Raw genomic sequence first — 11063 nt, forward strand, 5'->3', positions numbered from 1 at the left:
CACCATACAAACACTATCCAGGATCAAGAGCCTAAAAGAATCCACGTGGGTGAAAATATTTGATGAGGGACATTAAAATTTCATATTAATGCCACATACTTTGAAGACACAAAGTAAGTATGAGTAGAATGGAGGAGGATTACGACTTCTGAGGAAAGGTAAAACTTTTCTGACAAGACTGCAGAAACAGTGAAGGGCCATGGTAGCATGCCTTAGAGAAAGGAAAGGAGTCTTTGGTTAAATAACTCCAGGAGGCCTTGACCATGCTGAGAATTTCAAACCAATTTGAATGCAATAAAAGCTTTTGAGAATTTAAAAGTAGGAGTAGTAGTCAGGGAGTGACTCTTTACTCAATGACAGAAAACAAATACGTCACATTGGTGGACATCTTCTGATCTACCGAGCACGTCCATAGTCACAAGCTTCACAAAAACAGACTCTCAACTTACTAACTCCTACCTCATAGGTGAATTATTTTTCCTAGTAAACAGAGAGAGGAGTTTAACTAAATTCTACTTGTTGACGACCTCCAAATGAAGATCTCATTTCACTAGAAAAACAATTCAGGGCATAGTCTAGGACTTAAATTTGGACTGCTTCTCATCTTGGAAGATCTAAATTATTTGAGTAACTTAAACCAATCACCGAAGGAAACTTGTTTGCATCCACACGTGTGGAATGAAGAATAATGTCACTAGAATCTATTGTTTCTCCATCATATCCTTCTCAATTTGCTGACAAACCCTGCCGATGACTCATATCCTTCTGCACTAACCAGTCATTCTGCTCCCTCATGAGAGGCTTTTCATAAATAAAGGAAAGTAAAAAACATCAATTTGTTTTGCTGCTAAAAACAGTAAATATCAGCATATGTCTATAAATCCAATTTACGGATACTGTGGTGATACAACCTAGTGAACGTCTCCTATAAGACTGCTCAAATCTCAACTAAAACTAAAAGAGGACTACAAGAAAGCAGACTGAATTTGAATTCTTGTCAAAGGATACATTAGTTAAGAGCCAACATTTTTGACCACTGCAGAAATAAAAACACAAAGTAATTTATCTGATCTGCTAAAGCAAATATATCATGTGTGCATCTTATGCCAAAAGAATTAACATTTTCTGAGAAGAATGAAATTTCAACCCAAAAATACTATGAAAGGAATTAAATATCTCTAAAGGTAAAGACCATTCTAATGGTCAAAATATTTTTTCAAAACAGGCTCAACTAGAAAAGAGTCACAGAAAAGCTTAAAATCCTCTATCGTTTAAAAAGGCAGTGTTGTGCAACGTAAATTTATATTCAAATGATGAAATTTAGTTTCTAGGCCCCTTAAAATGAAGTAGATGCTGTATTACAGAATGTATGGGTAAGAAATCCGTGCAGGCAAACAAAAAACATTTGTATTCAAGTAACAAAAAACTGTTGGTATAATCTGTCAACTCCTCACAGTCATTTTGTCAGGAAAGATTTTGAGCCCTGTCAATCTATGCTGATTGAACAGATAGTTCAGGGAAAACCACCGTAAGACGTGCAGAAGGGTCATTTTCTGACCCAGGTCCTGTTAACTCCACAGGGTAACTGTGGAAAGTGGACAGAGCCCACAGTGCTGTGCAGCTTCTTTCTTAGAGGTGCTAGACTAGTGACAATTTCCGTTCAGCCCACACAGATCTCCACTACTCCAAGGAGAGAAAACATACACACAATACCTACTTGGGCTCTACATCAAGCAGTCCTATAGGGCTCCAAGTCCCAAGACAGTGGCCAGAAGTCAAAGGAGCTAGAGAATGTGGTTCAGTCAGTAAAACAAAGGGTAACTAGAGAAAGCGACCAGACACCTCTATATATATATATACACACTAGCCCTAAGGATGAAAATGGATAAAAGGCTCTTCTAACATTCCAGATTAACAGACTCAAATCCCCATTTCCCCCAAAATTGTAATTGGTGGTATCCATTGTTCATTAACAAACCCAAGGTACAAAATTATGTGAACTGTAACATCACAGACTCTTGCTTTATCTTAGAAAATAATCATCAGTCTCTATATAACCCAACTAGTGTCTTAAGAAAACTCTCAAAGCAGCAATATCACCAAAAGAGCAAACAAAAAATATGCAGGTAACTGAAGTATCCTTTAAAAAAAAAAAGAAAAAAAAAAAAAACCCTAAAAACTACATTTCAAACAAAAGGCCATCTGCTTACGTATTTAAATTTAAGTTCATCTGCTTATGTATGTATGTATTTATTTATTTATTTAAGTAATCTCTCTACCCAATGTGGGGCTCAAACTCATGACCTTGAGATCAAGAATCACATGCTTCTCCGACTGATCCAGCAAGGTGCCCCAAGGCCGACTTCTTTAACATCTACTTAACTCCTATATACCTCCCTATAAAATGACCAGAGTTAACTCAAAAATCAAGTTTAGCCAGAGATTTAAGTACCTTAAGCCTCAAGGGGAATTTTTTTTTTATCCACTGCCATCTATTTACTGATACTCTTTAACTTGGATTCCAAAACCTGGGATTCAACAACTGATTCTATAAATCAATTTCTTTATCTGTACAATTTAAAGAATGCCACTTACTCAAAGGATTATTATGAATTTTAAGTAAGATTTATGATTCAGCATACATAAGACTCTCAAGAAGGGAATGTTGAAATTTAAAGTGTAATAATGTTGGACATCACAAGTATCCTATGACCTCAAAATCTCTACCACTGCCCTACTCAATAAACATAACTAAATCTACCACGTTAAAATGATGGATCTTGATATTCAGTTGCTCAAAACGTTTAAAGATCCCCAACTTCTTTAAGTAGTATAGCTGATTATACAGTACTTGAAGGAATCAATCTAATTTGGGTTTCACTCTAACTTAAGTTTCGCTCTTCCAAGAGCAACAGCTAAAAATTTATGTACTGCCCCTCTGCATCTTATCTGTAAATGTTTTTTCTAGAGGCTTCACTGGTTAACAATCCCATATTCCAACAAAAAGGTTCAGTAAGTATAAAACCCTGTTAAATGAACCTTTACTAAATTTCAACTTTGTCTCAAAATCATAAAAAGTTCTATAACTATTACATACAAAACTTCTACCTTTGAAAGAAAAAATGTTAAGGGGCACCTGTGTGGTTGTCAGTTAAGCCTCCAACTTCAGCTCAGGTCATGATCTCGCGGGGTCTGTGGGTTCGAGCCCCACGTCCAGCTCTGTGCTGACAGCTCAGAGCCTGGAGCCTGCTTCCAATTCTGTGTCCCCCTCTCTCTCTCTGCCCCTCCCCCTGCTCACACTGTCTCTCTGTCTCTCTCTCAAAAATAAGTAAACATTAAAAAAAAGTTAAGACAAATTGCTAAACAAAGAGCTAAATCTTAAGAAAAACAAATCTATTTTACCTCATTTCACACAAATATCTTTTCAAGGAAATATGAGACTTTCAAACTTTTTAAGAAAGTTATACACAAAAGCATTCAAACATTTACTCTTCCTAGTGCCACCGAAGTTCAATGATGTTGTAAATGATTTCTGCCTATAAATTTGGTTCGTTCAAATTAAATATTACTAGACTGACTCATGGAGGGAGTGGTTTGACTTTTGCTGTTCTGAGTCAGAATATACCCAGTTCAGCAGTTCTAAACAATTTTTCATTTGTATAGGTGTCCTAAATGCTAGCTTTTTCCAGTTACTAAATATGACAAACTGTTGCCTTAGAAAGGTCTTAATGGTGATAATACTTTGAATCTATATAGTTCAATTTATAATTAACAAAGTGCTTCCACATGTATTTTCTCACTTGCCTTCACAATCTGAGTTAAATATCTCATACAGCTGAACAGAAAAGACTTTCACAGAGGAATGACAACTTCTAGTTGACTCTTAACCCCAGTAACTCTTTCTCTTTCCCCCAAAATAAAAAAACATAAAAGGCTGATGGGTTTCTTTAATCAGACTTTCCTCTCCCAGACATATCCCAGGTGCCTCATAAAAACTATGTCTCAAAGCACACACCCTGGGGCCCCAAGAGTTTCAAGGCAGAATCTCCACCCACATAAAAGCCTAGCTTAGGCCCCAAAGAGCCTCAAGTCAGCATCTCCTAAATGATCCCTTTGCCTCTGGCCATCTAGTCTTCTGCATTAAATTCAACATTTCTCATCTGTAGAAGCTGCTGGGTCACTGTGTGGTTGAGAAACCTCAAAGTGAGACAACCTACTGCGAGGGTGGTGATGGTGTAGTGGAAAAACCAAGGACTCGAATCAGACAGACCTGGGTTTTTAATCCAGCTCCAATTCTTATTATCTTGTGACCTGGGACAAGTTACTTAACCTCTTTGCGTCTCTATTATCTCTTCATCTCATCACTGTAAGTCGTTGAGGGCTCAGCACTGAATCCCAAGTGCCTAGCAAACAAAAACCACTCAGTATGTGCCAAATAAACGTAAATGAGGATCCCTACAACCTTCACAGTAGCTGTGAGATTTAAATGAGAGTGTATAAAAAGTACCTGTGCACAACAGGCACTTAATACTAATTAATCCAGTCCCCCACTGAATATTAGTTAACAATACTATTCACTACTTCTGAAAGCAGAGAGCATGGCATGCTAGTGAATGAGAAGGACACTCTAGAAAAAATATAATTTCAGATTTCTAATTACACGTAGATGCTTTGGTCTAGAATTCGATTATGTCTACTATCAAAAGGACTACCTTCCTCTTTGCTTATCATATTGAAAGACTCCCAACTTCTAAGAAACTTATCATTAAAGTGTAAAATCCATACCAAATACTCTTTATCAAAAACCCCTACTTCCACAACACAAGAATCTGGCAAAGTCCATTAACAATGTCTATTCGAAGGGCACTTGGGTGGCTCAGTCAGTTGAGTGACTGACTTCAGCTCAGGTCATGACAGCTCAGAGCCTGGAGCCTGCTTCGGATTCTATGTCTCCCTCTCTCTCTGCCCCTCGCCCGTTCACACTCGATCTCTCTCTCAAAAATAAATAATCATTAAAAAAAAAAAAAGTCTTTTCACTATCCAATATGAAACAATCTTGAAAATGTCAGATCAAAATACAGGCAAACAACTTCTCACCATCTTCACCAACACAAGTGATTCTGGAGCCTTAATAATGTGTTGTTCCGCAGCCTTAATTTCCCTTTGCACATTGAACAAGGCATAACTTCACTCACTTCCTGTCTGAAACTACTGTAAATAACTACCATATTCTAATCCAGCACCAGTTGTAGTTTGGTGATTCCAAACAGACAAGTAGGTCTGTGGTGATGCTAGAACTGCTGAGCACTTTATATGTTTGTTTCTTGACAAACTCCAGGGAATAATAAACTAGCCTGTGGTTCTTCTTCCTCATCATCATCATCATCATGATCATCATCATCATCATCACATTATTTTTTCTCAAGAGCTCTTCTCCAGAAGGGTAGAAAAGAGCCAAAACCTAACAAAAATTCTTTCCACTTACCTAACAATAAAATACCTTTCACCTGAAAAACCAGCAGTACTTGTACAAAAGCGTCTATGCCTCTGAACACTCTAAAGACAAGAGTCGAGGATCCTGGGCAATAGACAAGGTAGCGTTCAGAGGGCCAGACTAGGTTGGGATGAAGACCATGTCCTTGACAAATTTAGAAATTTATATGGATGTCATAAGACATGGGGGAAAACATTCACCCTCCCCCCCCTTCCGAAAAAAACACGACCGTTCTTTTAGAAATCGCAGAACCAGAAGATTATAGTGCCATTGGTATAGACTCCTATACCGTTTCCTCATACTGGAACCCAGGAACAAGACGCTCTTGGAAAGAACTCTCTAACCGAGGACACGCGGGTTCACTATCGCCATACACAGCGATCACGATCACGGAGAGTCTCCAGGATGCCCGCTCACACGCTGGACAATCGCAGGCACACCCTTCCACGCTCCCTCCTCTGCCATTCACCCTCTCCCCGTCCTCCTTCTCACGCACCACTCATATTCCCCCCACTCTACCCCATACACTGACCGCTCTCTCCCTCTCCCGCTTCCTCACTCTCCCCCATTTACCCCTGTCGCCTACGCACACTCCCCCAACACACCCCCACTGCCCTCTACACTCCGCCCGCACTCACACACACACACATTGACCCCGGACACGGCCCCCAACTCTCCCATCCACACCCCCCACTCCGTCTTCCTCACCCCATATGCACACCCAGCCCTCTCTCCAACTCACACTGTCCCCCTCATGCACGCACATTCCCCACACACACACACTCCACATTCTTGCACACGCACAGTCCCCCCTTCCTCACCCACCCTCGTTCTCCACGCTTCCCGGCTGCGCTCCCCCCGCCCCCGGCCCGGCCCGGCCCTCCTTCCGGGGACGTGTCTCGGGCCTGCACTAATGGCTGCGGCGCCTCCCGCCCTCCCCTTCCCCGAGGCCCCGGGAGCCGGCGCGGGGGCCGCCCGGGAGGAGCGCACTCACGCTGGCGAGCTGGGGACTGGGCATTGAAGTCCGGCGGCGGCGGGAGCGAGGAGGCGCCTCTCTCCTCAGTCACCTCGGCGGCGGCGGCGGCGGCGGTAGCGGTGGCGGCGGCGGCGACGACTCCCCCCCAGCCTCGGCGCGCGACACCCGGCCCGGCCCGGCGGCGGCGGCGGCGGCGCGTGTCCACGAGTCCGTCTTGCTGCTGCTGCTGCGGCCGCCGCTGCGTCTCCTGCTGCCGCCGCTGGCCCCGCTCCCGCCGCTGCCCTGTGGCGTCACCTCGCGCCTTGCCCGGCCGCCGCTGCCGCTCCAGCCGCTACCGGACGGACGACGGTTACAGCCCGGCCGATCGCGCCGCCGCCACCACCGCTGCGCGCGCAGCCGGAACCAGCTCCTGCCGCCGCCCCTCAGGGGGCGCTGCGGGGCGCGGCGCGCGCGCCCACTGGCCCGCCCCCCGCGCCCGCTGACTGGCTGACCGGCCGGCTCGCGGGGCGGTTGAGCCCGCCCACCTACCCCGCGGGGCGCTGACCCACTGCCCTCGGCGCCTCCCCCGCTCCTCCTCGTGGTTCGTTCCGCTCCGCGCTCCCGGCTGCGGAAGGCGCGTCCATGTGACCGGGGAGGGGGGGGGGGCGGAACGTGGCCCGGGGAGTCGTTCGCCCACACCGCGGCCCCCTCAACCCGCACCTGGGCAGAGGCGAGGGCCGGTGGCCGCTGTGTAACGTGCAAAGTCGAAGGGCTTTTTCCCGCATCCCGAGCCGCGAAGCCTGGGGCCAGATCCTGATGGGACGGGGCGGCGACCGAGCCCTTTGCCCGGGGATTTCCAGCTCAGAAGTGACAACCAGGGCAGCTCAGTACTTGGCTGCCCTTCCTCGAGGCCCCAAATAAATAGCGTGTGCGTCTGCAATTGTGAAGGATGTTTCTGCCTCTCTCCCCGCCCAACTCCGCGCGACACACACACACACACGCACACGCACGCAAACACACATCCTAGGAACCCTCCTTGACAGACCAAAATTCAAACTTCCGGGACGGAACATCTTGGGCAAGTTATTTCCTCTCTCTGAGTATTCTCAACTATTAAGAGGAAATAGTTAGCTACCTCATAGGGCTCTTTTCACATACCAGTGATATAATGTATGAAAAATGCCTGGGTTTCCAACCCAATGTCCCCCTTAACGACAGAGATTATCCTGGAGAATCTACTATTCTCTCTTGTGTTTGGAAGGTGACCACAAATTCTTTAATTCTTTGCCAGACCACGAGTTCTGAGTTTGGGTTTGGAAAATGTGGTCACCGGTGAGTTGGGAGAGTGGTCTGGGCCACTACTGGATGGCAGCCAAAAAGAGGAATTCCAAACTGGCTTGGGAGGAAGAGGGGAGGCTCACCCATGAGGGTTGGGGAGGGGGGCTTGACCTCCCCTGTCCACCCTAAAATGTCTCACCTGCCCAGAAATGCCACCTGTCCAGAAGGGCTCCTGCCCCTTAGGCTGCTTCCCCTCCACCACACACATGATCATCTGGCCCTGTGCGGAGAAGTAGTGGTCATCAGTCATCATTTGGCCATCCCCACAAGGTAGACCTGGGGCATTGCTCCTGACCAGAAGGCTTCCATTAGAGCTTAGCAGTAAAAAGAAAGGTCTTATGACTCAGCCACATTAAGCCACAGAACAGAACCCAAGATGTTCACCACCAGCAGGTGGCCCAGGAGAGGGTATTCCAGGGCAAGGCTGGCTGGCAGGACTGTGTGGGAGTTGAGAGGCCCTCAAGGCCCTTGGATGAGGAGCACAGGCTCAGCTGCCATTTGCACTCTGTCTGCCTCCAGCAGGCAGCATTTTCTACTTCCCGGAAGCACAGACTTGAAACAGAGAACTGCCTCCTCCACAAAACTTGCGCTGAGTTTCCCGGCCATTGATTCTTCCACTAAAGTCTCAAAACACCTTACGCAGTCCCCTGTCATAGCACTTATCATGTGTATTGTAAATGCCTATTTTCATGATTCTCCCCTCCTTCGATTGACCTACCTTGGGCAATCTAGTACATGGTTGAACAAACGAATGAATCTTCCCTCATCTAGCTCTCAGCCTGGCCCTAAGATGTCAGTAAATAATACAATATCAACAAAGGAAAACAATAATGGCTATGATAGTAGCTACCAATTATTAAGGATCTACACTATTCTTTTTTCTTTTTTTTAATTTTATTCATTTTCAGAGGCAGAGACACAGAGCCCGAGCAGGGGCCGGGGCAGAGAGAGAAGGAGACACAGAATCTGAAGCAGGCTCCAGGCTCTGAGCTGTCAGCACAGAGCCTGACATGGAGCTCGAACCCACAAACCCCGAGATCATAACCTGGGCCAAAGCCGGGTGCTTAGCCCACTGAGCCACCCAGGTGCCCCACATGTACAGTATTCTAAGCCCCAGGTAAATTGTTTTTAAATATATTATCAAGTTTACTCTTCAAAATAATACTATAAGGAAGGTATTATTCTTATTTTGTCTTTTTTTTTTAATTTTTTTAATGTTTATTTTTATTTTTGACAGAGGGAGAGAGAGACAGAGCATGAGCGGGGGAGGGGCAGAGAGAGAGGGAGACAGAATCTGAAGCAGTCTCCAGGCTCTGAGCTGTCAGCACAGAGTCCGACATGGGGCTCGAACCCACAGACCGCGAGATCATAACCTGAGCTGAAGTCGGACGCTCAACCTACTGAGCCACCCAGGCGCCCCCTTTTTTTTAATTTTTTTAAGTTTATTTATCTATTTTCAGAGGGGGGGGAGGGGCAGAGAGAGAGAGGAGAGAGAGAAAATCCCAAACAGGCTCTTCACTGAGCGCCAGGCCCGACTTGGGGTTCAATCTCACAAACCATGAGATCATGACCTGAGCCGAAATCAAAAAGCCAGATGCTTAACCAGCTGAGCCACCCCAGCACCCCTATTATTCTCATTTTAAAAGGGATTAGGGGTGCCTGGGTGGCTCAGTCGGTTGAGCGTCGGACTTCAGCTCAGGTGATGACCTCGTGGTTTGCGGGTTTGAGTCCCACGTTGGGCTCTGTGCTGACAGCTCAGAGCCTGCAGCCTGCTTCGGATTCTGTGTCTCCCTTTCTCTCTGCCCTTCCCCTCCGCACGTCTGACTCTCTCTGTCCCCCCCCCCTTCAAAAATAAATAAACATTTAAAGAATATTTTTTTAAGGGGCAATTGGAATTTCAGAGAGATGAAGTGGCAGAACCAGGACTCAACCCAGGCGTCTGCCTCTGAAGCCCAAATAAGCATATTAGTCTCTGACTCCAATCAATAATGGGTGTCCCTCAGAGTAAGCTGGAAACCCTTCTGAAGTGTTAGAAACACTGGCCTCCGAGAGTGAAAGGCCTGAGACCATGATGCCACCATACCCCCAGGACAGCAGGGGAATGCTCTAACCCCTGACATGAATGACCTTGTCCAAACGGTTTCCCAAGGAAGGCTGCACACCTCAAACAGATCAGGAACTGGGCTGCAGGCGCCTTATTATAGTTATAAACCACCCTTGGCAGTGAGTTTCACACATAATGAGTGCCCTGACTTCATCCACTGCCTTTGCTGAAACCTTCCAAGTGCCATTAGCTTATTAATCTACCCAGTGCCCCTGTGAGGCAAAGCTGGCATTATTCTTGGCTGATTTTATAGAGTGTTAGCTTCTTAAGAGCAGAAGCTGTGTGGGTCTGCCACACACAGGAGTTAGACGTAATGGCGATGTGGCAAAGAAACTGAGACCCTTGGAGAAGTGGTTTTAGATAGAGGTGGGGACACAACCCAGGTGCCTGGTTCCCACCCCGGGACTCTAGGCTGTTTCCTGTGGCATCTCTGCATTGCCATGTAGTTCCTGGGTGGCCTTGGGAAGTTACTTCATCTAGTCTCAATCTCCTCATCTGTAAAATTGAAATGGTAACAGTGCTTACCTCCAAAGGTAGTTTTGAGCGTCACGGGAACCAGCGTATATAACTCAGGTAGAACCACACCAGACACATAGTGAGTGTTCGATAGGGGCGCCTGGCTGGCTCACCCAGTAGAGTGAGCAGCTCTTGGTCTTGGGGTCATGAGCTCGTGCCTCACATTGAGTCCAAAAATCACTTAGATAAATAAAACTCAAAAAAAAAAAGTGTTCGATAAATGTTAGCTACTATTACAACTATGAGAATGGTACTGGGCACTGTGGAATGAATAAATGGAATAAGTTTTGTTACCCCTGGTTCTCAGAGTCTATTTCAAAATTGCAGGCTCTGTTCCTTATTACTAGCTTTGCGACCTTGGACATGGGGCTTCACTTCATGAATGAACCGCTGTCTTCATCTGTGAAATGAGACAGTTCTGAAATGAAGGTCCTGAAGGTGCTTTGTAAACGGTCAAGCACTGTGTAGACACGAACCGTGGTTTTGCGCTATGACGGTACAGGAACCCCAGTTCTGCCCCTGAAATCCCTGACCTGTAAAGTTCCTTCATGTGTAATATGGGATGGGGATCACATCGCTCTCAGGGGGTCGTGGCGAAAAACATTAAATGATTAAAGGCGATATAGGCTAGTGCCTAGCACGGTGGAGGTGGGCCA

General features: G+C 45.9%; 1 protein-coding gene across 2 annotated transcripts in view; it reads right to left on the reverse strand.

Annotated features, from left to right (window-relative positions):
- The window catches only part of PTP4A2 (protein tyrosine phosphatase 4A2), a 32357-nt gene extending 25054 nt beyond the window's left edge, over positions 1–7303 (reverse strand). The window contains exon 1 of one of the 2 annotated variants that reach the window (XM_045035471.1): positions 7170–7303. The gene's annotated coding sequence lies outside the window, so the exon portion shown is untranslated. Of the gene's footprint in view, positions 1–6488; positions 6867–7169 lie in introns of those variants that run through there. The other variant, XM_045035469.1, reaches the window with a different exon arrangement.
- Positions 7304–11063: the final 3760 nt, after the last annotated feature.

Source organism: Felis catus, chromosome C1 (assembly GCF_018350175.1).
Source record: "Felis catus isolate Fca126 chromosome C1, F.catus_Fca126_mat1.0, whole genome shotgun sequence".
NCBI classification, from domain to species: Eukaryota; Metazoa; Chordata; class Mammalia; order Carnivora; family Felidae; genus Felis; species Felis catus.